General features: G+C 54.6%; 1 protein-coding gene and 1 long non-coding RNA gene across 8 annotated transcripts in view; one reads left to right on the top strand and one right to left on the bottom strand.

The window, feature by feature from the left end:
- Positions 1–22361: 22361 nt before the first annotated feature.
- LOC111768278 (uncharacterized) lies at positions 22362–27420 on the bottom strand. The gene is made up of 2 exons (XR_002800465.2): positions 27295–27420; positions 22362–22894 (listed from the first exon to the last, which is right to left on the bottom strand). It is a non-coding gene; the product is annotated as an uncharacterized lncRNA (long non-coding RNA).
- Positions 27019–27994, top strand: part of CFAP100 (cilia and flagella associated protein 100) — a 66018-nt gene continuing 65042 nt past the window's right edge. For 5 of the 7 annotated variants that reach the window (XM_023619840.2, XM_070238399.1, XM_070238400.1 and 2 more), the window contains exon 1: positions 27019–27149. The gene's annotated coding sequence lies outside the window, so the exon portion shown is untranslated. Of the gene's footprint in view, positions 27150–27298; positions 27903–27994 lie in introns of those variants that run through there. The other 2 variants (XM_070238402.1, XM_070238398.1) reach the window with 2 other exon arrangements.

The raw sequence follows: 27994 nt of genomic DNA on the forward strand, positions 1-27994 counted from the left end.
GAGGTCCTGGGGTTAGGACATCAACATGGGAATTTTGAGGGGACACAATGACATTGTAACTCCCTGGGGCACCCCAGCTCCGTCAACTGCACCCCCTCAGCCGCCTCACCCAGAGCCATGTGCAGCGACTCCCACCCCGTTATCTGTGGGACAGTCCACTGGTGGCTGTCCCACTGCATTGTCCTTGCTCCACCTCCTTCGCCTTCCCACAGCCAACAAGGGATCTCCTGGCTGAGAGCTCCCGCGGCTCCCCGTGGCAGCAGACAACTCTCCATCTGCAGGACAGGAAGCTCTGCGAAGGCAGGGAGCCTGTCGGTCTTGGTCATCACAATATCCTACTGGCACCTAGAAGGTCCTGGATTAACACATGAGGAACACACGAATGACCCTTTGGGGGCGGGGCCGTTTCTCCGCCGTCTCAGTGATCCCCGTGGCGCAGCTGCGGCGTGAGGGGTGGGACGAGTTCTAGAGCAGCACCATCCCGTAAGACTTTCTGTGACGGCAGAAGTGTTCCGTGTCCCTGTTGTCCAGTAAGGCAGCACACGTGGCTGGCGGCCGCCGTCCTGGACTGTGCGCATCAGAGCCGGCAGCGGCTGGGAGGAGAGGCGGAGCGACGCAGCCCTCCTCCAACAGAGGGGTCGGCGGGCCGCTGCCATCAAGTGGACATCTGTCCTGTCCCTGACACATGGGCAGGCCACTGGGCAGAGGAGGGCCTCAAGAAGCTGCCCAGGCCCCCTCAGTGAGGGTCCTTTTGAGGGGTTATGTCACGGTGGCAGCAGTGCCAATCACAGCGGCTAACCCTTCCTGGCCGTCCCATCCTCTGCTAACACCACCACCACGGGCGAGGGGAGGAAGACCTTCACTGCTCAAGGCAAGGGGTCTCAACAGCCTGACCCATGCCCGGCTGTTGAAGGGGTGGGCAGAAAGCGGTCAGCCTCACCGTGTGCCAGGCCTACCCCAGGCACTTCACGGCCATGCGCTCTGAGACAGACGAAGGAGGGAAGGGCCCATCACACGTCAGGCCGTGTGCCGGGACACACAGGACACCATGCAATCCTTGACTCTTCCCGTTTTACAGAAACGAAAGCTGAGGCCAGAGAGGTGGGGCAACTCACTCAAGGTCACAAGCAAATACAGTGGCACAGGCAGAACTAAAACTCAAGCTACCTCACTCCAGAGGCTGTTCTCTTCTCTTGTTGCCAGGCTGCGGGGCCGGCCCCGGGCTCCATCCGTTCCTGCGCCGCCCCACCGCTCCTCCCAGCTGAGTGAACCCCTGCCCCCCACAGGTGCTCTCCCCAAGGAATCAGTGCTGGGAAGTGGGAGCTGGAGCATGCAAAGTGCATCGCAGGCACAGCTCCAGGTCAGAATAAGAAGGTAAAGGGAGACAGGACAGAGGCTGGAGCCAGAACAGCTGGACGCAGCCGGGCCGAGCGGCCTCCGACCTCGTGCCCCACGGTCCTCCTGGATCAGCAGGTCTAATCAGACCAGCCAAGTGGTCGCAGCGGCATTTGCAGACCCTCTGTGTAACGGAAAGGGGGGTGTGGTCGTCAGAGCTGGCCGCTGGCCCAGCGAGCTGGTAGGGAAGGAAGGATGCCTTCAGACACCCCGCAACTTTGGGTGGGAAACAACTTGGTGGCCCTGCTGGCCAGAAGGAGCAGGAGGCCCCGGACGAGCTGGCATGGGAGAGGGGAGCGGGGCAGGTGGGCACCTGGGAGGCACCTGCTGCTTCAGGAGAGGGCTTGAGACCCAGGATGGGGAGCCTGCAGGGCAAAGGCTGCAGCAGCTGCCACGAGTGCCAGCCCGCTGTGGGGGACTCAGGACAGAGAGGTCAGTGCTGGCTCAGAGACTCGAAAATAGGAGAGCAGTCTGTGTCACACCCGCCAGTCCCAGCTGCGGTCGGTGAGGGCCGGTATGCCGCGTCTCAGTGCCAGGGACCCAGGTTCCACTGTGGCTGCTCACTGCCCTCTTCCACATGGCCCAAGGGGACTCACACCACATGCGGGCTCCAGCCCGTGGGAAGGGAAAAGAAGGAGGGGAGGGGGCGCCCCTGCCCTTTAAGGCCACCATGCAGAAGGAGCCACTATCACCAGGAGAAAACAAGGCCGGGGCGTGAGGTGCGTGGCCGGGTTTGGGTCTCTCTGCCAGTGGGGCTGGGAACACGGACACCTCGAGCCCAGTCCTGTCTCTAAGTGGATGCTGAGATCTGAGCAAGTCACCACCCCGTGGGTCTCTGTTTTGTCCTCTGCACTAAGAGTTTGGCCGAAACAGCCTCTGAGGGATCCTGAGTGGAAGACTCTGAACCCATAGGTCTTCTGAGGTAGTCAAGGCCCAGTCTTGGGTAAGGAAAGGTAAAATCAGGCTGTGCACGGCTCCGTGAACTGTGGTGTGAGGTAGGGAGCAAGCAATGCACCCCAGGCCATTAACACAGCCCCAGAACTTCCTAGCCTTCTTGAAAAATCTTCGATGGTCCACTAGCTAATACAACAGGTAACTTTGTCAGTGCTTATCAAGCAGCCTGCCCAGAGCTGGGCGCTCACCCTGCCGAGTGTTTCCTGTGCACCGGGCAGCTCCCAAGGTGCGATACCATTTGCCCCTCACTTAAATGGCACAATTTCACCGTGATGCGGGCACGTGTCATTGCCACACAAAACAAGAGCCAACCGCTGGGAAAAAGGAGCCTCAGAGAACAAGAAAGAACTCTCGAAAGTTGAATAGTTAATAGTATTCATGAAAACCCAACCAAAGACTGAATAGCAGAACGGATGTGCCAGAGAACCAAAGGAAATCAACAAATGGAGACACGAGAGAAAGTTCCACGGCCGGGCTTCAGTGTCTGCTGCAAGGAATCGAATTCACATTCAGAAATGGAGACAGACGGACGCCGCCTCGCCAGCTAAGGCCCGCCCCTCCTCAGCTGGCCGGGGTCGATGGGCAACAGGGAGTTAATGAATCACTCCTGCCCGGTTAAAGTCCTCGTGGGTAACGCATGTTTTTCAGGCCAACCTCGAGCCTAAAGTTCCCGTCCCCTTCACCCTGGGTGCCTGTCCTGGGGTCACCGGCTGTCACTTGGCTCCAAGGAAACCACAAGGAACCAAGCGGGGGTCTGGGGAGTGACCTCTGATCGGCACACGCAAGGCAGGCTTCACGTGTAAGGAGTCAGTGCAAGAGTCCTGGACTCAGGTGAAGACAGCAAGAGCGAGGCCCTGGCACCACTACCCCAGCCTGACAACAGTCACCCGCCAGACGCAGGGAGGGAGTCCATGCCGTGTCACGGCAGCAAGGATGACACCAGCCAACATCAAAACAAGGCAGGAACAGAACGTGCAAATGGCCCGCACGTGCACAGGGAAATTTCTAACCTCACCACTGATCGAAGAAACACAAATTAAAACAAGATACCCTTTTCACCCAATTGACAAGAATATTTTAAAGTTAAACACTGTTGGAAAGAGGTTAAATTGGCACATTTCCGGAAAGCAACCTTGTAATATATACACTACTTTTGAGTCAGTGTCTAATTTTAGAAATGAATCACAAAGAAATGATCAGACTTGCAGTCAGATTTATACACAAACTTTTTCTTCTTAACATTACTTACAATTGAGAAAAATTAGAAACCAATCGTTGTCCAACAAAAGGAAGACTGAGCGAACTCTGCCCCAGGTGTGCGGCGGAGTGTCATCCGTCTGTTTAGACCGGGTTTAAAAAGACGATTTGATGAAGGTTAAAGTGAAATCGCAGGATGAAAAACTCTATATAGGATTATTCAATACATGATTATGTAAAAAAAGGCTATATTCATAGAAAAATTAGAAATAGATATAGAAGTATTTACATTGATGCATTTTTAAAATACTTACATTAAGTGGTGAGCTTACAAGTGATCTTTTTTAACATTTTATTTTTCACTTTTCCAATTTTCTACAATGTATGTATATTACTTTTATAACCACAAAAAATATGATTTTGTTGTGTTTCTTTTTATTGAGCAACTTAGTATGTTATTTTTGTAATAGTTTTTTATTAATATAAAAGTAAATACTCAAAATATCAGAAAATACAGACAAATATAACAAAGAATACTCGTTCATAATTACATCATGGTTAACATTTTCTTGCTCTATTACAAAAATGAAACAGTATTACATACCATTTTGGAGGCTTTTTTTAAAAAAAATTGTGGCTAAAAACAGAAACATAAAATTTACCATCTTGGGGACAGTCCTCATGGCCTGGTGGCTCAGTTCGGTACCCTGCACTTCAGCAGCCCAGGTCCCATCCCCAGGTGCAGACCTACAGCACTCGTCTTTCACTGGATGTGCTGTGGCAGTGGCTAACATACAAGAAGAGGAAGATTGGCAACTGATGTTAGCTTAGGGCAAATCTTTCTCAGCAAAAAAAAATTACCATCTTAGCCTTTTTTTTTTTTTTTTTTGGTGAGGAATATCGTCCCTGAGCTACCATCTGTGCCAGTCTTCCTCTATTTTGTGTGTGGGATGCTGCCACAGCACAGCTTGATGAGCAGTGTGTATGTCTCTGTCCAGGATCTGAACCCACAAACCCCAGGCAGCCAAAGCAGTGTGTGAACTTAACCTCTACACCACCAGGCCAGCCCCCCATCTTAGCCACTTTTAAGTGTCCAGTATAGCGGCATTAAGTACACTCACGTTGTGGGCAGCCATTGCCACCATGCATCTGGAGAACTCTTCTCATCTTGTAAAACTGCAGCTCTGTCCCCATGAAACACCAACTCCCCACCCCCTCCCCCAGCCCCCGGCACCCCCATTCCACTTTCTGTCTCTAGGAATCTGACTGCTCTAGATACCTCATGGAAGTGGACGCACAGTATTTGTCCTTTTGTGACTGGGTTATTTCACTGAGCATAATGCCCTCCAGGTTCATCCATGTCATAGCAGGTGTACAGCGACGCCGGCCCTTCCCTCAGTGCCCTGTGTGAGCTTGTGCACAGGGTGGGGCCTTGGACTGTGTGCATCCCTATGTGACCAAGCGTGTTTTTGGAGTAGCAGGATTCGTTTGTAGTTATGTGGCCAAATGCAGTTATGGACTCTGCCGTCGCTGCATGTGTGGAACGGTCCCCTCTGCGTTGGTCATATGGACGTCTGCTACATCGTCACCCAGCTGCAGAGTCACAGGTCACCTTCTGTGCTGGCACAGCTCAGGGTCACCAGCAGCCTCTCCGCCCCACGGGAATGTCTTCCGATGAGCGTGTGCTGAGATCAGAACCCCGCCCCACTGTGAGTCCAGCCCAGCTTGCCTGCCCTTCCCGTCCTGTCCCTTTAGCGCTTTCTCCCCTTGACGAGATCCCATGTGCCAGAAGAGAAACACTGCCCTGCCCCAAGGGCTGAGCCCTATTGCACAGTCTTTCCCAGAGGCATTTGCTGTTCAGGAGCAGATCGGAGAGAGGCTACCAGGTGAGGGGGTCCCACAGTGGCATTTCAGGCACCGATACCATCCCACATAATAGACAAGCCACTGTGAGACAAGGAGCTGCTTCTCCAGCCAGCCAAACTCTGCCCACGATTTGGGATGATTTATTGTCAATGTCAAACTGCACATCAGTCTTTCAGCAGGTCGACTGCAAAACATATTGCCTCATGCAGTCCTTGCAAGAGGAATTCCTCTCTTGATCTCTCAGCCGAGGGGCTGAGCTGCAAAGGGACACGGCCAGTGGCACAGCCCGAGAGTGGCAGAGGTGGGCGGGGGCTCTCCTGGTGCGCATCCGAGAGCTTTCTGCACCATGTTGCCTGCCGCCTGAGCGGGGGCTGTGGGGACTGTAGCTGTCAGGTCAGGGCAGTGCTCACCCTGCAAGCTGTCAGAAGTGGCAGGGGTGGCGAGGGCACACACCGGGCCCAGAGCAGGCGAGGGACTGCAGATCTGAGAACTGAGGGCCCTCAGCCGTCCCCACCTGCACTCACTCCTCTGAGTCCCGACCTCAGGCCACCAAGTGTGAAGGCAAGGAAATGTGCCTCCCTGAACGCTGCCCGCGCCCAGAGGCAGACACGGCTCATCCCTCCTGCGAACCGCGACGTCTGTGGAGCACTTCCTGCGCTCTGGGGTTACAGCAGCTAACCAGAGGCCAGGGCCTACCTTCTGGGAGCTTTCCTTCCAGTGCGAATAAGCAAGGAGACAAGCGAATGGACATGGTAACTACTCATGGAATAAGTGCGGGAACAGTTACTAATACTCATCCAACAGTTCATTGCGTCCTCAGGCAGATCCTAAGAAACAGTGTCCTTTGATAGAGAACCAGAAGACAGGAAAGCTGCTTAGGGTGGGCCAAGAAGGGAGGGCCTCTCTGAGGAGGTGACCTTGGACTGAGAAGAAGTCTTAGGAAGAGCAGAGGGAAGGGCCATCCAGGCTGAGGGAACGGCAGATGCAGAGGCCCTGAGGCAGGGAAGGCCCGCATGTCTGAGCACTGACAGGAAGCTGAGGCCACAAGCCAGGTGGACCTGGGGGTTGAGGTGGGAGCTGTGGAGAGGGGCACAGGGAGGCCAGGGATTCCCAGCATTTGACACCACAACGCACAGTAAGACATCACCTTTGGCTGAACCAGCTCCAGTGTTGCCGAAAGAAGAGTCTCACACAGTCCCCTAACCCGGCCCGCAGTGACGCATGTTCCTACTTCCTCCCTCTACTCTGCTCTAGTCGTTTGAAGAAGGAGGGAGAGAAAAGAAAGGAAAGAAATGCAACACGTTCAATTAACCCCTGACCCGCTGAGGCTCTGCAACCGGCAATTCAGTGAACGCTCCTGCAGACAGCGGTTTGAGCTCTCAGAGCAGTGGGAGGCCCTGCGTGTTCTCACGAGGGAGGGACCAGACCAGATGGAGGATTTTAAAGACTGTTCTACTGCTGGATGCAAAATGGGCCGCTGGGGGCATGTCAGTGAGCCAGTCTCCCAAGGGACAGACCCCACTCTCCACGGCTGAACCACGGGGGTTAAAGACGGGGCTGTGGATAGCGGCGGGCAGTGCCGCGCCCGTTAGGCCCAGGGAGGCCAGGAGAAGCTGAGGACACAGCGGGCGGTGGGGTGCCAGCAGCTCCACCAGGACCTTGGCTGGGGGGAAGCCGAGAGCTCTCTGCTCCCGCGCCCTCCCCGGCCCCCCACATCTGCTGGGAGGGCGCCTCCTGCTGATGGAGCCAAACCAGATACTCAGGGTGAGGCCCAAAGGCTGCAGGCCTGGAGGTCAGCGCTGGGACACAGCCGGGGCCGAGAAGGGGGTGGCACATGGAGAAGGGCGACACAGGAGACTGACAGGGGCCAGGGCGCCGGGGCAGAGATACCAGCAGCTCCCACGGGCCCTGGGCGGTGGCCGTGGGGACGCAAATGGCCTTGAGAGTATGGGCAGTGGAACCCAAGATTGCTGGCGGGTTGGATGTAGTTGAGGAAACGTTTTGTTTCCCCTTCAGTGGTTCTTTGAAGAAAACAAGATGCAAAGCTGCGGTGGAGAGAGAGGCAGGGCGGGGCGGAGCAGAAAGAGCAGGTTTCAGGCGCACAGGCCTGGAGCCCAGCCCTGCTCGGCACAGACATTGTGGGCAGGGATGATATGCAAAGTATTTCCCCACTGGGAGGGCGCAGGCACCGCCCCCATCAGGAGGACAGAGCAGAGCCAGCAGTGTGAGGTGACCCCCTCCGTTACAGGCCTCGGGCAGGCCAGGGCGCCCAGAGCTGGGCCCAGGGCCCAGGGCGGTGGGGTGGCTGGGAGGAGGAGCCTTGCGGGGCTGGGGCAGGGCTCTTTACCTACCGTCAAATGTTTTCCTGACTAGGCCGTCCATTCCAGGGCATCCTGAGTGTGTCCACACCCAGGTGTGTCATTTGGGTTAAGGGAGATTATGCTGGAATATTCTGGAGACAAAGCAAAAATGTTAAAGAAGCAAAGCTCAACCTGGGATGCCACTTGGGGTAGGGCACCCGGCCCAACCCAGCAGGACGGAGGAAGACGTGACTGCACCTCCCCACCAGGTGCTCAGGAAGGGGTCAGGGGAAGGAGCACGGCCAGGCCTGGACGAGGCACTTTTTGTCCATGGTCACATGCCAGATCTCTGCAAGTCGGAGCCCAGTAGTGGGTCGTGGAGTCATTTAGTAAAGTGCAATCAGCGTTGTTAGGAACAAAAATCAAAGAAAAGGATAAAATTGAAAAGGAAAGGAAAGACTGGAGTTGGTGGCCGCCGACGGGCCGAGTGCTGTGTCGTGAGCCTTTCCATCCGGGCTTGCGCTGGACAACGGCTGTCTCAGTCTGGGCTACAGCCAAGAGACTTGGGAAGTCACTGAGTGTGTCCTCGCTTCTCTTCTCCATCCTCATGTCACAACCATACGTCCAGCTCCCTGCACCGTCCCGCCACCATCTCCTGGGACCTGTGCAAACTCCCCCTCTCCTCTGGCTTTTCACCTCCCTTGGCTCAATGCATCATACTCTGGACTGCTTTTGTCCCAATTTTACTGGTAAGGACGCTGAAGTCCAGGAATGGAGAATGGCCCATCCAGGGCCACATAGCTGGACCTTGAAGCCAGTGCTGCCTGTGCACCCAGGCACCCTTCCCAGGGACACCTCAGTAGGACAGAGTCTGAGGGTGGGGGAAGTGCTGGGAGGGGAGGGCTCCACGGGGCAGGTGTCTTCATGGGAGAGTAAGAGGGGACCAGAGCCTTGAGAGTCCCTACCCAAATCCTGTGGGCTCTGGGGCCAGAGGATCAGGGCAAAGGGGCCAGGAAGGGATGGCATCAAGGAGACGGAGGTGTGGGCTCTGTTCTGGGTGCTGGAGAGAGGGCAGGGAACAAGGCCAGCACAGCCCCTGCTCCCTGGCCCCTACACAACACCTGTCAGGCAGCCAGCGCCCCTGTAACGTGGCTGAAGCACACCAGCCAGACAATGAGACAGGAAGAGAGGGGAGCGGGAGGCACAGCTAGACTGGGGTGTCGGGGCAGGCTTCTCTCAGGAAGGCATTGTGGAGGCCTGAGGAATGAGAGGGCCCAGCCAAGCCAGGAGTCCCACGAGAGCATTCCCAGCCACGAGCCCAGCATGTGCAAAGGCCCTGAGGGAGACAGACTGAGAGAAGGCCAGTGTGTCCAGAGCACGTCAGCCAGGGGCGGGCGCAGGCAGGGGAGTAGAGGTCAGCGGGCCAGGACGGGGCTGGCTTTCAGCCAGGAGCAGGGCAAGTCACGCAGGGCTCTTTGCTACCTTGCCATCAGCCCCAGATCCACAGTCCTGGCCCCCCACAGTCTGGACCACCACATTCTCTCACATTCTGCTTCCTGGTGACTCTCATGAGTCAGCTCCACCCGGTTCAAAGCAGAACACACCGTGTATGCAGCCCTGTGCCCAGCCCTGGCACGGCGCTGAGGGACTGAAGTCTGCTCACCACGGGTGTGAGCAGCCCGCCCATGGCAGATTTTCCTGTGTAACTCATGCACACAGCAAATAAGCCAAACGGTACGAAAGGGCGTTCAATGAAGAGCCAGTGTCCCTCCTCCAGGCCACGCTCCCGCAGCACCCCTTCCCGGAGGCCATTCCCACAGGCGTGCCAAGCAAAAGGCATGTCCATTTTTAAACACAAAATGGATTCGAACACACACTTGCTTAACAGTCTCTTGGCGGCTGTTCCGATGGGGATGTGGGGACGTTCCCTGACACCTCCCACAGTTCCACTGTGAGGTCCCTCCCCCTTCATTGCCAGCCCCTCCTGATGCTGTGCCTGAGCGCACACGGCTGCAGCAGGACCCCGTGCGACAGCCACTGCACACAGGGGCGAGTGAGAGGGTGGGGTCAGGTCAGGGGCAGGTGCACCTCCAAAGCTGCCAGACGGTGGGAGACCGCAGAGACAGAATCGGATTAACCGGCTCCTAACCCCTTTGCGTCGAAAGTGCCAGGCGCACCCACAGCCCTGCCCCAGCTCCCGTTCCTTCTGCAGGGCCCTGGGGGGTGTGGGGGGGATGTCACTGTCTCACCCCTGCAGGGCCAGGGGTCCCTGCTCCTTGGGGTCATTGGAGGCCTACCCGCGGCCGGCACAACCCTGCAGATTTTCCTGCATCTTCTTCCCCCGCCTCCTCACCCAGCCTCAGGCCTTCCTCCTTCCTCAAGGCCAAGACCTCTTCAGCCGCCTGGAAATAGGCCTTTATCTGGTCCCAGTCCTGCCTGGGACTTTTTTCCACGCCTCTGGCCACTTCTTGCAAAAGCAAGCGTTTCTCACACAGCAGTGGGCAAGTTGCCACTGTCAGTGAGGCCAGGCCAGGAAAATCCAGGGCCTTGAGCAGCGAGGGCCCAGGAGCCAGACGCAGTCTGTGGTCTGGGCGCCAGGCAGCAGGCAGGGGCTGGGCCGCGGGCTTCCCGCTTCCATGCGGTGCCTCTCCAGCAAGCGCCTGCTTCAAATCCAACGGGCGGGCCCGGGAGCCCACCCAGTCTCGAGCCTCCCCTCAGAGGCTGGTTCGGGGTCCCGGGAATCTGCAGTCTCAGGAGGCACTCGCTGCTTCTGGATCCACAGTTCAGCCACAGTACAGAGTCACTGCTGCGGGCCAGGGACCATCCAGGCATTTGGGCCACATCAGCGAACACAGAGACAAAGATTTCTGTCCTGGAGGAACTTGTATTCTATCAGAGGAAGATGGAAAACGAACAATAGAAAGACTCGGACAGCACATGCAGGGCAGGTGGGAAGGAGACACGCTGTGGGGAAATGTAAAGAGCAGGGTGACGGCACTCAGCAGGGCCAGGCTGGACACGTGGACTGCAATTTAGAAGAGGCCAGTTGAAGTAGGCCTCACTGAGAAGATTCCAGCAGTCTTGAAGGTGAAGGGAAAGGGAAATGGGCAGTGCAAAGGTCCTGAGGCAGCCAGCCTGGTGTCATTGAGAAATCAAGGAGGCCAGTGTGGCCGCAGAAGCGCCAGGAGAGTCAAAGGAGAGGGGTAGGGTAGGGTAGGTAAGAAGCCAGGAGGCCAGCTGAAGACTCTTTTGGTGACCCGGATGATGGTGTCTGAGGCAGAGTGACAGCCTCAGTGAGAAGCCTTAAGAGGACCCTCAGCAGACCAAGAGCTCAGCCCAGGCCGGGCACCACTCCCAGTGCTTTGCCAGCACTAGCTCACTTCATGCACACAGCCCTACAGAGCTGGTGTGCTCATGGTCATCCTGTTGTATAGATAAGGATCCTGAGGCACAGACAGGTGAAGTAACTTGCCTAGGGCCACACAGCTTGAAGGTAGCGGAGCCCAGGTTTGAACCCAGGTCGTGGCAATCAGAGCCCAGGCTCTTGAAGAGCCACACTTTTCAGACAGAAAAGTCACAAAGCTTGCCCTGAGGGAAGCCGTTTGAAAGAAAATAGAACACCTGGCCCTCATCAGAGAGGTGGGCCAGGGGAGGGGCAGAAGGTCAGGCTCAGGTCTGACCACCGGGCAGTCCCGCTGCACCTGCCCTGGAGGTGGGCGCTCAGGGAGGCCCTCGAGCTCCTCAAGTCTCCATCTCATCTTGTGGGGAACGGGGGCCGCGACTGGAGCTGCCTGGCAGGGTTCTGCAGGGGCTCGAGGGTCCCGGGAATGCAGCATTGCTCAACTAGGGGTGTTAGCATTGTCACCCACCCTGGATGGTGCAGGTTGACTAACAGAGCGGGCAGGCAGGGCTGGAGACGGGACCACGGGTTGGGGAGCCTGGGCCCCAGGGCCTGGGAGGAGCCGTGGACAGGTGGGAGAGGGCAGCAGTGGTCCCCACAGGGATGCTGGACAACAGAGGGGGCCTGCCTTCCGGGGCTCCAGGGGAGCCTGACGGTTTGGGAAGGTGGAGCAACGAAGGGGACGAGGCCCCAGACACACAGACCCGGCTCAGAGGCCCGCCAGCTGTGTGGTCTTCATATGTTTTAACCTCTCTGGGCCTCAGTTTCCTCACCTGTAAAAATAGGGAAGAGAAATGCCAGCTCCACGGGGAGGGCGGCCGGGCTAGCCCGAGTCCTGCTGTCGACTCTCCCCAAGTGTTTCTGGCACTCTGAGGCTGTTTTTTGAGGGTAAATTAGAAGCTCGCATCTTTAAAAGCAATTTTTATTTTCTGCCAGGAAGCTTTTGGGGGTTCGTTATTTTTCTTCAAAATGTGTAAAAATGCTTCAGCTGTGCGTGGCCGCTGGGTCTCCTCGTTTGTTTCCCCTGGTTCATTAGTGGGTGTGTGCTAATCCGCGCCGCAGTGGAGCCCTTCTGTGTCTCATTAAGTGCTGAAATCAGCCATTTTCTGCTACTTACTTCTGTTTCAAGTAACATACATATTCTGAGGGCAGAGTTCTTTTTCTGCCCTCATTGCATCCTTATCCAGCAAACACCTGTGTGCCGGTGCTATCCTCTTGTGCCCTGGGACAGACCTTTTCTGAGTGACTTCACTGGCGTTGGTGGCTTTTGTTCCATCTTTTTGCCAGCGACTTGCGAACGTCTCTCTCCTGCGGGGCCCCCCCACCGCGAGCCCCGAGCTTCAGTCTCTGGCTCCAGGTGGGCGCCTCTCAGACAGATGCTGACTTTGTGTTCCCCGCCGGCCAGCAGGCTCGCCCCCAACGGTGGAACCCAGGACAAGAGCGACATGGAGGCGCCCTCCTCCTCTCTCCTCGCCCCGGCTCCACACGGAGCTGCAGGGCATCGCACACACGCGCACGGACACCCCGGGCTGAGTCCGAGCTCTGTCCACACCCGCACCCTCCCCTGAAATCAGCACCCCCTGCCTCCCCCAGGCCTAATGGAGTGCACACCTGTGGCGCAGTTCCCCCTGTGGGGGGCCCAGGTTGTGTGGGCAGGGAACTCTGGAGTCCAGAAACCTAAGAGGTCACCCCCAACCCTCGCTCTTCCTGGCCCCAAGGGCACCATGCTGAGCCCATACATTCTGTTTCTGCCTCTCCCCCCGAGTGCTGGGGCCCCATCCGCGCCGCCTCCTGCTCATGGGGAGGGCGGAGCAGTGGTTCTTCCCCCGTCTCTCCTCTGCTCCGATCCATCCCAGGGTGGGGAAATTGTTAATTAGATTAAATCTTTCCCACTCCAGCGGTTTCCCCTTCCATAACACACACAGTCCAGCCCTTGCAGCCACAGCACGCCCCTCCTGGCTCTCAGCTCCAGCCCACTGGCCATGGCAGATGGAACATGGCCATCCTCCCTGCAGGTCCTGCTGTCCAGATGTGGTGGCCGAGTGGTCCCTTGAGTCTGGGCTGGCCTGTGACTCACCTTGGTACACAGAAAGTGGCAGTAGGCATGTTGTGCTGCTTCAAGCCTGGGCCTCATCACCAGGCCTGCAGCTTCCACTCAGACCCTGTCCAGCTGCCACAGGCCAGGCCCAGGCTAGCCCACCAGGGAGCAGAGAAGAAGCCTCCGCTCCAGGCCCTCCGAGGCCCCCAGCTCCACCACCTGCCAGCCGACCTCAGAAATGCACCTTGGTCCAGCCACGCCCGGTGGAGAACCGCTCGGCAGAGCACAGCCCAAATTGCTGGTCAGAATCACGAACAAAACCAAAGGGTATGGTCTCAAGCACTACATTTTGGGGTGGCCAATTACAGAGCAAAAGCTGAGCGACACCTTGGTGCACACCTCCGTGACAGCACGGGGTCAGCCACGGCCTCCCTGGAGGTGCCAGGCCAGCCTGCTCTCGGCCTGCAGTCTTCTCCTTAAACAAGCGCTCTGTCCAAGGCCTCTCTGACCTCCCTCTGTGTCGGCGCCTTGTTCCGCCTCCCCTCCCCTCCCCCATTCCTCCCCGTCACCCTGTCACGACACACATCTCTACCTCTCCTCTGGTCCTGGCCTCTCCAGGCCGCAGTGGGCGCAGGCCTGCATACAGATGCATACTCACTATAGTGACACGTGACAGAGCAGCCCAGAGGGCAAAGGACAGACCCTTTAATGAAGGGTGCTGCACCCACTGGTTAGCCAAATGGAGGGAAAGTGAAACTGAATTCCCGCCTCACGCTATACACACAAGGGATTTCCAGGTGGCTTAAAGACCAAAATGTGGAAGGCGCATCTGTAAAGTTTTTGGAAAACGAAGCTATCCATCACATATCCGTCTGACAAAGGAAGAGTACGTAAGGTACATACAGTACAGGACACACGTACACACAGTCCATAAAGAACTCACACAAATTTACAGGGAGAAGACAAATGACCCCTCAGGAGAATCAGCAAAGGACTTCAAGAGACACTTCACCAAAGAGGGAAGATGAGAGCCAACAGGCACGTGGAAAGAAAAGATGTCCCACCTCACTCATCCACAAGGACACGCAAACCAAACCACAGGGTGAAAGAGGACTCTCCCGTGAGGCCGGGAACAACACAGGGTGCTCGCAAGGAAGTAGATCAGAGGCTTACAGCTCTGCTGGCAGGGCGTAAATTGGTACACACTTTGGAAAACAGGTGGTATCACCGCGTTTAACAGAACAAATGCACGTCTTCTGACCCCACAATTCCATTCACAAGTGTCTCTCCAGGAAAATTCTTGTACCTGTGCATCAGGAGACATGAACAAAATTGGTTTTAAAAGCATTGTTTGTAAAAGAAAAAAAGTAGGCCCAAAACCCAAATGCCATCGGCAGGAAACTAGATCAATGAATTGTGCCGCGCTCATACCGCGAGACGCTACTGCGCAGCACGAGGAAGGGTGCCCGCGCATGACGCTCCCGCTCTGAGCAAAGAGGTGGCCCGAAGAAAAAGGGCAAACGCTTCCACTTCTACAAGGTTCTCCACCAGGCAAGATAGACAAGCTGCTGTCTAGAAATTCATATGTGGATGACAAGCCTAGAGAAGCCGGAGATGTGAAAGTCAGCACGGGACACCCAGGGGTGTCTAAGGAACGGGCAAAAGAGTGGTTCTCAACCTGGGTGTTTTTTCTTCAATTATTATTCTTTGAACTGTACAAATATTCTTATAAAGTCTTCTGTATGATTTATATGTTTCATAATTTTAAAAGTGGAAAAACTAAGAAGGTAGAAAATAAGCGTTTAACTTCAGGAAGAACAGAAAAAAATTGTACAAGGAAGTCTTAGAAGGGCAAAACACTCCTGTCGTCACAATAAGGCAAAGTAAGGATTGATTCCCAAGCCCCGAGTCAACTGTATGGGGCAGTCGAGGCCCCCCCGGGTTGCACAGGAGAGCTGAATCTCACCTCCCGAAACAGACTCAAGTGATTAACTGCCTAAAGCTGATGAATGAAGAAATCAAAGTTCAAACCTATTACTTAAAATAATGGAGAAATACACCAGAAGAAACGACCAAAAGAGTATGAGAAGAGGGGAGAGAGGCATGGGGCACAGAAAGGCTGATTTTTATTATATGGCTTAAATAAATGTTTGTTGAATAATAACTAATAAATAGTTGTTAGGCAGCTGCAGTCAGGTCCCTGAGAAATGTGAACTAAAATGATATTTGGGATTTTTCTGCCCATCAAATTGACAAAAAAGAGAAAGACTGCTAATACCCGGGGTTGGTGAATGTTGAAGAAGCTGGCTGGTTCCTACACCATCGGTAGGAGTAAAATAGGTACAGAAATCAAATGGGAAGCACAATCTGCAGCATTGATCCAAATTTGAAGTGAGTCCACCCACTCCTTACACATGCATGTACAAGGATGGCCCTTGTTCATAACAGAAGGGGAGTCTGGAGTGTCAAGGCAGGAATCTCTGGGGATCGGCATCCAACACGCGCACGGCACCCTCAGCGTCAGGACACAGCAGGGAGCTCGGCAGCCCCTTAGCTCTGATGGGCCACACCCGGTGGAGGGAGACAGAGAGCGGGCGTCCCTGCCACAGTGTGAAGGAGTCCCCAGCTCCCCACAGGCTGCCTGGGAAAAGCTCCAGGACACAGAGCTGTCTAAAATGCAAGTCACAGGGAAGTATGGGCAGCACGATCCCCTTCCCGAGAGGATGCATGCCCAGCTGCAACCCAGAGTCTGGAGAGACCGGAAGCTGGTAAAGCGGATGGTCCAAGTGTAACCACTTTTATTTGTATCACTGGGATTTTTTACACCCACAACGTATTCGTGCATTTCTTGTCTATTTTTTCACACAGTGTTTTGAAGCTTCTATGAATCCACAGTTGAGTTGAGTTGGTTCAAGTTGGAGTAGGGTGAGGCTTGAGTGCTGTTGGTTTAAGGAGTGCTCTGATTAGAGGCAGAAGATGGGGGTTTGGAGTTAGGAATGCCGTGTGCACTAGAAGGCCCAGCAGAGTTGGGGTAAAGTGTTTGGGGAGGATGGGGTTCAAAATGTGAGCGTGAATCAGGATTCTGAAAAGACTAGGATTCTGATGGAGCCAAGGATGGGCTGGGCTGGGCTGGGCTGGGCTGCAGTCTGAGTTAGGATGTAGATTTCCCAGTTAGGTTTAAAATCAGGCTGGTTAAAATGTGAGAGTGCTTGTCTCTGGGCAAAGGCTCTGAGACACCCCGTCCCCAGCAGCTTCCGTGGCTTTCTGCAGGAATCCAAGGAGTCGGGATGCTGTGGCCGGGGAGGGGTGGCTGCGTGCGGGTCTGTGGCCGCTCAGGACTCCTGTCCCCACGCTCAGTGTGTCCACCCTGAGCCTGCGAGCTGGGAATGGCCAGACTGGCCGCAAGCTCGCTGCGCAGCGTCTTTCCAACTTGTTTACAAGCCTGCGTCGCTGGGAACCTTTCACCGCTGCCTGGGACAAAACGTTCCCTTTTTAAATTTCCTTCAGGCAGAAGGGCATTCACCAGGAGCCGGGACTCAAGCTGGTGCAGGGCGCCACCCCGTGGTGGATTCATACAGCGCGCACCCACCCATCTCCCCCATTCACCCATCTTACACACTGGCCACCCCTATAAAATACCCACCATACATGCATCCTCTACCTAGATCATCCATGCACCCACCCGTGCATCCACCTGTCCATTCCATCCATCCATTCATCCACCCACCCACCCATCGCTCGCCCACCCATATACGCCCACCCACCCACCTGTATACAACTCAGAGATACATACACTTTCTCTCCACCCATCCTCTCATCCCTCCACAGGGATTTTCATCCTTTCAGGTAAATATTTGTCTATCCTTTCACTATCCATTCGCCATCCACTATCCATTGACTCATTTGACAAAATATTTATGGGACACCTGCAAGCTCGATCCTGTGCAAGGCACAGTTCCTGAACTCATGGGCCCTACAGGACTGCAGAGGAGACACCCCCATACGCCCAGAAGCCCTTGTGAAATGGCCATAGTGCTCATGGGGCACTTTGAGGACACATCAGCCCAGACTCAGGGACCAGGGACAGCCGGGCTGAGCTGACAGCTGCAAGCTGAGATGTAAGAGTGGGTGGGAAAGAGCCTTGCAGAGGGGGCGCCAGAGGCCAGTGCCCCGGTAGAGGGCTCAGAGCAGAGGGTGTGAGGGAGCCATGGGGAGAGCGGCCAGACCCTCAAGGCCCCGTCAGCCCCCCTGACGGCTTGACCTCTGTGTCCCAGAGGAGTTTCTTCTACTTTTTAACTACTTTGTTTATTATGGAAATAATACATTGCTCCAACTCCATTGTAAAAAGTGTAGAGAAATCAACAGGGAAAAAATAACAACCCATGACCCCCCCTCACAGGGAGGATATCTCTGCGTACGTGCGAACATGGGTATCTCCAGGGGCAGCCTGCACTGCGTTCCGCAGCACTAGATGCTGGGGTGACAGTGAGCAAGATGCACAGCCCCTGCCCAGGGTGGGGATATCGTGAAGCGGGGAGCTATGGGTACAGCAGATGCTATTGGGCACTCAGCCATTGTCCATTCAAATCTCCCCATTTCCTTGTTAACACAACTGACAGTGTGCAGGCACCTGCCCTCATCCCCAGGGCCATATGCCCCACAGCTGGGGTCTCCCAGAGTTCCCATTCTCCATGCATGAAAAATATTTTTGGCTAAGGAGACACGACAAGAAGTGTTCTGAGGGGCTTCTCATTATGGGGGATTCTATTTCCTTATCATTTAAGTCATTTCCCTTTTTTTTTTTTTTTTTTTTTTGAGGAAGATTAGCCCTGAGCTAACATCTGCTGGCAATCCTCCTCTTTTTGCTGAGGAAGACTGGCCCTGAGCTAACATCCGTGCCCATCTTCCTCTACTGTATATGTGGGATGCCTACCACAGCATGGCATGCCAAGCGGTGCCATGTCCTCACCCAGGATCCAAACTAGCGAACCCTGGGCTGCTGAAGTAAGCAGTGCCACTTAACTGCTGCGCCACTGGGCCGGCCCCTTAAATCATTTCTTAATGGTGGAGTTTTCTGTTTCTTACAGCAAAATGCAACCTAAATAATGTCAGAAACTATTATTGAGAACTTCCTTATCTGGGTTCCTGAAACTAAATGACACCCTCCTGTGGGGCACAATGCAGGAAGTGACACCCTGCTGCCTCATGTCTCCTGGCACAATGGAAGGAGTGTCTTTCCTCCCCATATCTGGACCTCATCCCCAGCCTCCTCAGCACCAGAGTCCATCTATCTTGCCCTGTTCCTCCTCTCTCTCTCTCTCTCTCTCTTTCTCTCTGTCTCTTTCATTTCCTCTATTCCCTCAAGCCTGGTCTAGACTCAGCCCCTCCTCCTGGCTGACCACAGTCCCTTTAACCTCCTGGAACCCCCACCCCACCCCACCCCAAGCCTGTGGAGACAAGGCACTAGAGCCCACCCGTGATCCAGAACAAAGTCAATGCAAATTTCCCACCCAGTGCGCAGTGTCCCCCGAGCCTTGGCAGTCTGACTCCTGAGCTGCGGCACTGGGTCCGGCATTGGCGGCCTAGTCTCCACCAGAGCTGCAGGGAAGAACCAGCTCATATCTCCCAGTCCACTGTGGGTCGGCGCCAGCCACACCCTCAAGGGAGCAAGACAGGGCCATGACCATGACCCACTCATACACCTGCCCCCCCGCCCCGTCCCCGGCCAGGACTTTCTCAGACTTCTCTCTCCCGACCACCAGTGGTCCAGTTAGCAGATCCAGTGAGCACTTTTCAATCTCTTAGCCACTTGAAAGCATTTCTTCTTCTTCTTAACATATTTATTGAGATATAATTCATATATGCCAAAAAATCCCCCATTCAAAGTGTATTGAATATAGTCACAGTTGTACAACCATCACCATGACCTAATGTTAGAAATTTTCATCACCCAAAAGAAAAATCTACAAATCATTAGCTGTCACTGCCAGTTTTCCCAAACACCACCGCAACCCCAGCCCCTGGCAAATGCGAACCTCCTTTCTGCCTCTTCGGACCTGCCTGTTCTGGACATTGCAGATGAAATCTAACAGCCTGCCGTCTTTTGTGACTGGCTTCTTTCCTTAGCACAAAGTTTCCACGGTGCATCCATGTTGTAGTACTAATCAGTACTTCCTTTCCTTTTATTGCTAAATAATATTCCATTGCATGAGTACCCATGTTTTGTTTATCCATTCACCACTTGGTGGAAATTCGGGTTGTTTCCAACTCTTGGCTAGTATGAAGAATGCTGCTATGAATATTCATTTATGAGTTTTTGCGTGGATGGATTTTCATTTTTCTTGGATATATGCTTTGGAGTAGAATTGCCGGGGTGCGTGGTAACTTTTAACTTTCTGAGGAACTGCCATACCGTTTTCCAGAGTGGCTGCACCACTTCGTGTCCCCATTAGCAGGCTTCCAGTTTCTCCGCATCCTCCCAGCACTTCTTATTACCTGTCTTTTTGATTCTAGCCATCCTCGTGGGTGTGAAGTGCTATCTCCCTGTGGCTTTGATTTGCATTTCCCTAATGACTAGTGATGCTGAGCATCCTTTCAGGTGCTTATCGGCCATTTGTAGATCTTCTTTGAAGCACTGTCTATTAAGATCCTTTGCCAAACAACTGGATTACTTGCCTTTTTACTAATGAGTTGTGGGAGGTCATTATATATTCTAGATAGGAGTCCCTTATCAGATATGCACTCGGCAAAAATTCTCTCTCAGTCTTCTCACTTTCCTAATGGTACCATTTATAGCACGAAAGTTTTCACCTTTGATGAAGCCTAATCTATCTGTTTTTTCTTTTGTCACCTGTGCTTTTGATGTCAGGGCTAAGAAACCATCATCTAGCTCACGGTCACAAGACTTACTCCTGTGTTTTCTTCTCAGAGTTTTGACTCTTGTATTGAGGGCCGTGACTCATTTTGAGTTAACTGTCTCGAAAGCCATGAGGCGGAGCCCACCTTCGTTCCTTCACACGTGGGCCTCCAATTGCTCCCGCACTGTTGGTTGAGAAGACCATTATTTCCCCCTTGAATTGTCCTGGCACCCACGTTCTTCTTTAAATTGTCTGTTACTTTGACACACTTGCCTGCTTTTCTTCCCACCTCTTTGTCCCTCCTTCTGTTTCTGCTCTGCGACTCCTCTTCCCAGACACTCCCACAGGGACCTCACCCATCACCTCCACCCACCCCCTCCCTGGGTCTTCACAGCTGTTCCGGGATGTCCTGCAGGCACCTCACATGCAGCCCGCGTACAACTCTCCTCCTTCTTTTTCCCCACCCTCACTCTCCACGTCAGCGCAGATGCCAAGACAGAAACAGACATACAAGAGAGGTATTGGGAGAAACGCCTGTTTGGAGGAAGCGCATGGGGCCAGGAGGAGGTGGAGAGACTCAGGCCCCTGCAGGTCTGTGAAGGGAGAGAGGCACCAAAGGGAGACAGGTGGGCAGAGCCCCAGCGGCAGCACTGAGGATGTCCTGCCCAGGCAGACAGGAAGCGCTGGTGCCAAGCTTGCTCACTGGGGGAGTCCCGTGTGAGCCGGAGTGGCCAGGCTGTGCTTGGGCAGGGGCTGGGACTGGCTGGGAAAAGCATGGCCTCGGTGTGAAGCTGCGCTCCTGCCTGAATGTGCAATAGCTGGAGCCTGCCAGCCAGCTGAACTCCTCCTAGGAGCTTCTTTCTGGAAAGGAGACCTGAGCACACTCCCCACCCACTTCCCAGCTCAGCGGGGCACTCAGGAGCCCCCCACAGCCAGTCTGTCTGCCCTGTCTCCCAAATGAAGCTTGTGTCAGCCTCTCTCCACCCTAACAGCTTCCACCTTCATCTGCAGCAACATTGTGTCTGCCTTGGAAATGGCTTCCTAGCATCCAGCCTGCCTCTGGGCTTGCCTGCTCCACTCTATCCTCTCCACGAAGATAAGACGGAAGTAAGTAGCAAATCCCATGGTGGCTTCGCCTCCTTTGTGCTCCAAGGGGAGTAATGAAAGACCCCTCATTGCCTTGGAACAGCACTCCAGCCCTCTGTGGCCTGGCAGGCACCCGCCATGCCTTCCTCCCACCACCCCCACCTTCGCCAGCACACACCCTCTGCCCCAGCCTCCCAGGGCGACTCGTGCTCCCTGAACTCAGGTGCACACTCTTCCCTGCTCTTTCAAGGCCCTTACTCATGGCCCTAACTGCCTGTTTAACTCCTATGCATCCTTCAACCCAGTGCAGATGACGCCACCCCCAGGATGCCCTCCTTAATGATTCAGGCCAACTGAATCTGACTCTGGGCTCTCAAACTTTCCTTATTATCCCACTTAACACTGTTTCTCTTGTACTGTAGTCTAACACATGTGCCAAAAGTCACCCCTGTTTTCTCCCCAGATGCCCATCAAATTATCTGTCCATGTGAGCTGGCAGGAAAGCAGTCTGCTGACCAAGATATAAAAAGTATGCCAGGCCAGAGCACCACAAGGGAGGTGAGGGCACTGAGTCCAGGGGCCTGAGAGGGAGGGGGGATGGTGCTTCAGACACACTTCCAGGACCTGGCAGCTTCCCCTGACACATGGCAGGCAGAGGTACTGCCGAGCGCAGCTTGAACGGGGCCACAGCCATGTGGAGTGGGTAAAATGAAGCAGTGCACATGGCAGACACAGCTCGTGAAGAGCCCTGACTTCAAACCACAGGGAGATCTCCCCGCGTGCCATCAGCGTGGCTCCTACCGACAGACAGGACTAGCAAGTGCTGGCGAGGCTGTGGAGAAAAGGGAATCCTCGTGCCCTGTTGAGGGGAACGTAAACTGGCACAGCTACTGTGGAAAACTGCATGGAGGTTTCTTTAAAAAATTAAAAATAGAACCACCATATGATCTAGCAATTCCACTTCTGGTATTTGTCTGCAGGAAACAAAAACACTAATTCAAAAAGATGTCTGCACCCCCATGTTCACTTTAGCATTATTCACAACAGCCAAGACACAGAAACAACCTAAGTGTCCAGTGATGGATGAATGGATAAAGAGAATATGGTACGTATATACGTGTGTGTGTGTATATATGATCTCACTTACATGTGGAATCTGAAAAAAAGGAAAAGAGCTCACAGATACAGAGAACAGATCGGTGGTTGCTAGAGCGGGTGGAGGTGGGTGAAATGAGCGAAAGCGGTCAAAAAGCACAAACTTCCACTCGTAAAATGTATAAGTCCTGGGGATTTAATGCACAGCAAGGTGACTATAGTTAACAATACTGTATTGTATATTTGAAAGTTGCTAAGAGAGTAGATCTTAAAAGTTCTCATCACAAGAGAAAAAAATTTGTAACCATGTGTGGTGATGAATGTAACTAGACTTCCTGTGCTCATCATTTTGCAATATAGACAAATATCGAAAGATTATGTTGCACATATGAAACTAATATGTTATATGTTAATTATACCTCAATTAAAAAAAAAGCCTGAGTCACCGAAAAGTGGAGTGGACGTGGTTTAGTCACTCTCCATATCCTGCTGCCTCTGAGGCTGAAGGAAAAGGCAGAAGGAAATCCAGATGCACGAGGCCTGGGCAGTGCAGCATCCCACACCACAGCGCTGCCCAGACCCGAATGGGAGGCCGCCGGGCATCCTGCAGCGTTTCTGCTTCCATAGGGAGCCGCAGACATCCAAGAGCACCAGTGGCTGTGCTGTGCATTGTCCAGGCTGTTGACCGAGATGAGCGGCGCCACACCTAGGAGAGAGGTTCCAAAGTCAGCTGAGGTACTTGGCCCAGATGTCAGGCCACCCAAGGCCCACAGGCACTGGTGGGGCTGGGGAGGGACAATGCCTGGCCAAGCAGTCAAGAGACTCCCTCCCCAGCCCCAGGCCCCACAGCCTGGCCCTCCCCAGCCTGCTGAGCCCTGCTCGCCCCAGGCCAGTGGGATGAGACATCAGTGGTGGTTAATAGCCAGGGCTGTGGAGTCAGACTGCCCCAGTTTGAATCCCAGTTCTGCCGCCTATGAGTTCTCTGGCCTTGGGCAAACAGCTTCCTGTCTCCGACCCTCAGCATCCTCACACAGCCCGCTGCAGCTGGCTGGGCGTGTCCGCACGGGACAAGGCCTGCAGATGGCCCTCCCTTGGTTGGCAGGCCCCTCAGACCGCACTCTAATACTGGCAGACAAGCACTATTTGAGGCCCAGCTAGGTGCCAGGCTCTGTGCTAACCACACAACATACCTCCCAGACATTATTATTATTCCCACTTTTTAGATGAGGAAACTAAGGCCCAGAGCGCTTCAGTAAGTTGTCCAAAGTCACATAGCCAGTGAGGGACCTCCCTGGGATTTGGACCCAGCCCGGCTGATGCCACAGCCCATTCTCTTGGCCACCATACTGTCCTACCTCTCCAAAGTGTGACAGTCAGTCTTCAGTCCGGAAAACACCAGCCCTTGAGGAGTTTAAAAGAGAGGGAACTTAACACAGGGAGTGGGTTACACAGGCTCTGAAGATCTAGACGCCGAAATAGGAACTGCGAGGCAATCTGAGCGGCTGCAGACTGAAGGCGGAGGCGGTCTTCCAGGACCCAGGAGCCAGGGCTCCTGACGGGCAGAACCACAGCAGGCCTGCCGGCAAGGCAGCCCCAGCGGAGAAGCCAGGAGCAGAGGACGAGGATGGGCGCCCTGGCCCCCGGGACCCGCCCTCAATCTCCCACCCAGGGGCCTCCCCAGCTGGTGGCAGGGACCCTGGGAAATGCCAGGGGATGGATTTGGAGGAGGCAGGCTGTGACCACAGAGCACACACCGGTCTGTTAGAGGGACCCTACACAGGGAGGTGACCCTTGAAATGAATCTTGAGAGAAGAGTAGGAATTTGTCGGCAGAATAAAGGTCATTCCAAAAACAGGGAACGAGAGAAACAAGGGCACAGAGTAAGTGTTGCAAGACAGCTGAGCCCCGGTGCCCTGGAGGACAGGTCCAGCCGCTCCCTCCTGCCACCTGTCCTCCCGGCAGAGTACGGTGCCTCTGAGGCCCTGCCTGGCTGGTGGCCGCCTCACCCTGGAGCTGCTTTCCTGCTGGCGGCTCTGGGCTCTGCCCCTGCCCCCATCCCCAGCCTGGCTCCTGGCAGCCCTGCAGATTCGGAGAGCCCCACATCCTTTCCCTCAAATGGCTAGAGTTGATCTCTGCTGTCTCTCCCCAAGAACCCTGATCCACCTTCTTTGAGGAGGAAAATACAAAATCAGAAGTACAATTTTCCCCTCTAAGAAGATCCTCAGCTTTTCCCCCAAAAACATTTTGTTATGAAAATTTTCAGACTTCAAATAGACAGAAATATGGAAAGAATTTTGTAGTGAACACCTAGGCAGCCACCACGGGGGTTCTACAAGTTACACGTTACTATACCGGCCTTTGATCACCTCACTATCCAACTGTCCATCCCTCCATCCATCCATCTTATTTTTAAAACTAGCTTTTAATCTGAAAATTGAGTTTCCAGTTAGATTTGCTGGGCCAAGTTTAAAAGTTCCAAAGCAGGCCACATTTTCTGGATGATTTTCTTTCTAACCGTCTAAATAACTGACAGCCAAAGCAGAGACAAGAACACACAACTTGACCTGAGAACTTCCTTCACTGTGAAGTTGCACCCTTGGCCTTCTTGGGCTTTTTGCCAAGTGTATGCATCACTGCTTTGGATAATTGCATAAAATTATAAAACAATTCCTGTGAGAGGCAATGTGTCTGGCTAAGAGCAAGGCTGGCTCTCCGTGGCCTGAACAGCCCCTCTCTGGCGCTCCCTGGCTCTGCTGGGCACGTTCCTATTGCCGTGGCGACCCCGTCTCCTCCGGTGAACTTCACAGCTTCAAAGGGCAGCCTGCGTTAAATGGGCCCATTTGTGTGGAGCCCAGAGGACAGTGCCTGGCACATGCAAACAGTCTGTAAGTGTTAACGGAAAACCCACTATGGTCCATAAACTGATCTGCTGATAACAGGGAAGTGGTAGTGTCGACAAAAATAATCCATAACCAAGCTATAAATGAAAATTTGGGTGAGTTTATTCTGAGCCAAAATGTGAGGACCATGGTCCAGGGCCTTCCTTTCCAAAGGAAGAAAGGGCACCAAAGAAGTGGGGTGCACAGAGTGATTATATACCCCCAGAGAGGATGTTTCACATAGGATTGAAATGTCCCTTTTACAATAGTCTCAAGACTGCTCTGTCGGCACAGCAAGTGATGGACACAGCAGATAGCGGGTCTGCTGTCTCGTCTCCGTGGGCACAGCAGGGAGGAGGCAGTTCTGTTGTCTCGAGCTGGGTGGTCACAGGTGAGCGCAGCAATCAGTTCCTGGCCTAAGGAAAGATGCTTATCCTTAAGGAAATGCCAACGTGGGGGGGACGGGTGGGGGGGAGTTGCACCTTTATCTTAAGGCCATTTGTTCCTGTCTTTGGGACACAGCAAATGCTTACGCAGATATACAACGCATGCTCAACGGCCATGTCAGGCCCTTTGGAAAAACAAAGTCAGGCCGAATTAGGTTTACACCAAATGGCTTCCTCACATACTCCAGTGTATCCCACTGCTTGTCATGTCTATTTGTCACTCAGTAGCTTTTCTCTCTCTCTGGATTGCCTGTTTTCTAGATTCCTAAGAGTCTCATCAGAACTCCTGGTGTTTGAGAGAAAGCCTTTCAGAACTGTTCACCTCCCTGCCTCAGTCACGAATTAACAAAGCACCTGTCTGGCCTGCGGAAACCTCAGCCCGCTGCACAGCTCTTCGCTCTCCTGCCCTGACAGTGGGGAGGAGGGCAGGCTGCCAGATCACTTAGGACTTCGAATGACAATGCAAGGGGAGGAAACTGGAGCAACTTGTCTGTTCAGGGTATCTAAGGCTAGCTGCTGCAACAAATACTCGCCCCCCCCCCCCCACCGCCCCGCCCCCAACAGGCACTAACCACATATATGGCTTAATACAAGAAAACTTCCCTTCTCCCCCGTACAAAGCCCACTGTGGTTCCTGCCGGCTGGGACGCCATCCTCCAGGGACCACCCAGGGATCGCCGCTCCTTCCGTCTCCGGGAGCCCCTCCACACTCAGTGGACCTGGTCTTCCCACCCAATACCCCTGCCCTGGGCAGGGCCAGGAGCTCCTGGGGTTCTCACTAGCACCACACTGCTGGTCTGCAGACTGCTGCAGACTCCCCTAGGCACCCCTAAACGTCCCTAGAAAGGCAGAGCCCTGACGTGCCCCCAGCGCCAAGCAGCCCTTGTCAGGCTGTAACTCCCCTGGACGTGCGGGGACATCTGGTGACCACTGGCAGCACTCAAGGAGCGGTTTCCGGCTTCTTTGGGGGAACAGGGGTCTCGAGCTGGGGGAGGGGCAGAGGGCAGACCCTGGCGCCCCGTGGCCACAACAGCTGAATCTGAGCGATCTAAACTGGATCCCGGCTCTTTATCCCCTCACCCCCTGCCCTCTCTCCTGATACAACTTGTGCCCCTGGGTCTCCGTGGTGCCTCACGCACCCTAAGGAGCGCTGGTTCCAAGCCTTAGCCAGCCGGCATCGGAATCCCCAGGAGGGCTTCTTACAACCCAGCGTGCCGGCTCACGCAAAGTTTCTGCTTCAGGAGTGGGGCCAAACGTTCGCTTTCCTAACGAGTTCCCAGCGTTTCTGATGCCGCTGGCCCCGGGGACCACACTTCACGAACCACCCCTCTAGAAAGGGAGGTCCACTCCGCAGAAAGGATCAGGTGTATTTCTGCACCACGTGCGTCCCGAGGTGAAGGCCGAGTAAATGAACAAGGGAACGAGAGACAAAGAGCAGGAGCGGCGCGGAACAACCAAGGAGGGAGAAAGGAAACGCCTGTCCAGGCCCCACCCCGGCAGGCCCTGCGGCCTTTGTGACGTCACCGCCCGTCTCCCGGAGGAGGGTTGCCATGGCGACGTAAACGTAGCGCCGCGCGGCGCGCAGAGCTGGGACCCGCGGCACGGAAGCTTCCGAGCGAGCCCAGGCGCGCGGCCGGTGGGTGCGCGGGGCCGGGGTGGGGGCGCGCGGGGTCGGGGGTGCGCGCTGGGCCCCGGGCGGGCTCTTCGGGCGGTCCTCGCAAAGCCTCTTTGCAAGGCTCCCCGCCCTTGCTTAGTCTTTCTTTGCTTGCTTTATCACCTACCTAGCCATCTAGCCATCCGTTCCCTGTGCACCTTGCTTTGTGGCCCGACGGTGCGTCCGGCGTCTTAGGCTCCGGGGCCCCGCTAACCTAGGCCTTCCCGGCATCCGGACTCCTCTCCGTGGGCGCTGCAGCAGGAATGTGGCTGCAAGGGCGCAAGCTTTGGAGACAAGGAATCTTGGGCTGGAATCCCAGCTGTGGCCCTTCCTGGCTGTGTGACTTTGGACACTTCGCTGTCTCTACTTTGCCAAAATGAAAACTCCGTCCACGAGTAGTTAAGGACGAGCCAGGCGCTTTGAAGAGCGCCTCTGCTACAACTCAGAAAAGACCTCTTTCTCCTGGAGCCTACATTCTAGGGGGAAGTGGGCGTAAACTGATTTTTTAAAGTGATAAATCAGATAATGGGTAATTGCAGAGAAGAAAATAAAGTGAGGTCATCTGGGGGTGGGAAGAAAACCCACTTTGGATGGGGTGATGAGAGAAGACTTCTGTGAAGGGTGACATTTGAGCTCAGATCTGAAAGGAGAGGATTCTTCCTCCCCCAGCTGGGTGGGAGAGGACATTTTTTGGCTGAAGAGGCAACCAAAGCAAAGGCCCTGAGGCGGACCAAGGTGGGCGTGTTCTGGGAGCAGAAGGGTTAGGCAGGGCAGCTAGAACCAAGTCAAGTAGGGGAGAGAGCATGGAGGGGGAGGAGAGCAGCAGG

The sequence above is a fragment of the Equus caballus genome, chromosome 16 (assembly GCF_041296265.1).
Source record: "Equus caballus isolate H_3958 breed thoroughbred chromosome 16, TB-T2T, whole genome shotgun sequence".
Classification (NCBI taxonomy): domain Eukaryota; kingdom Metazoa; phylum Chordata; class Mammalia; order Perissodactyla; family Equidae; genus Equus; species Equus caballus.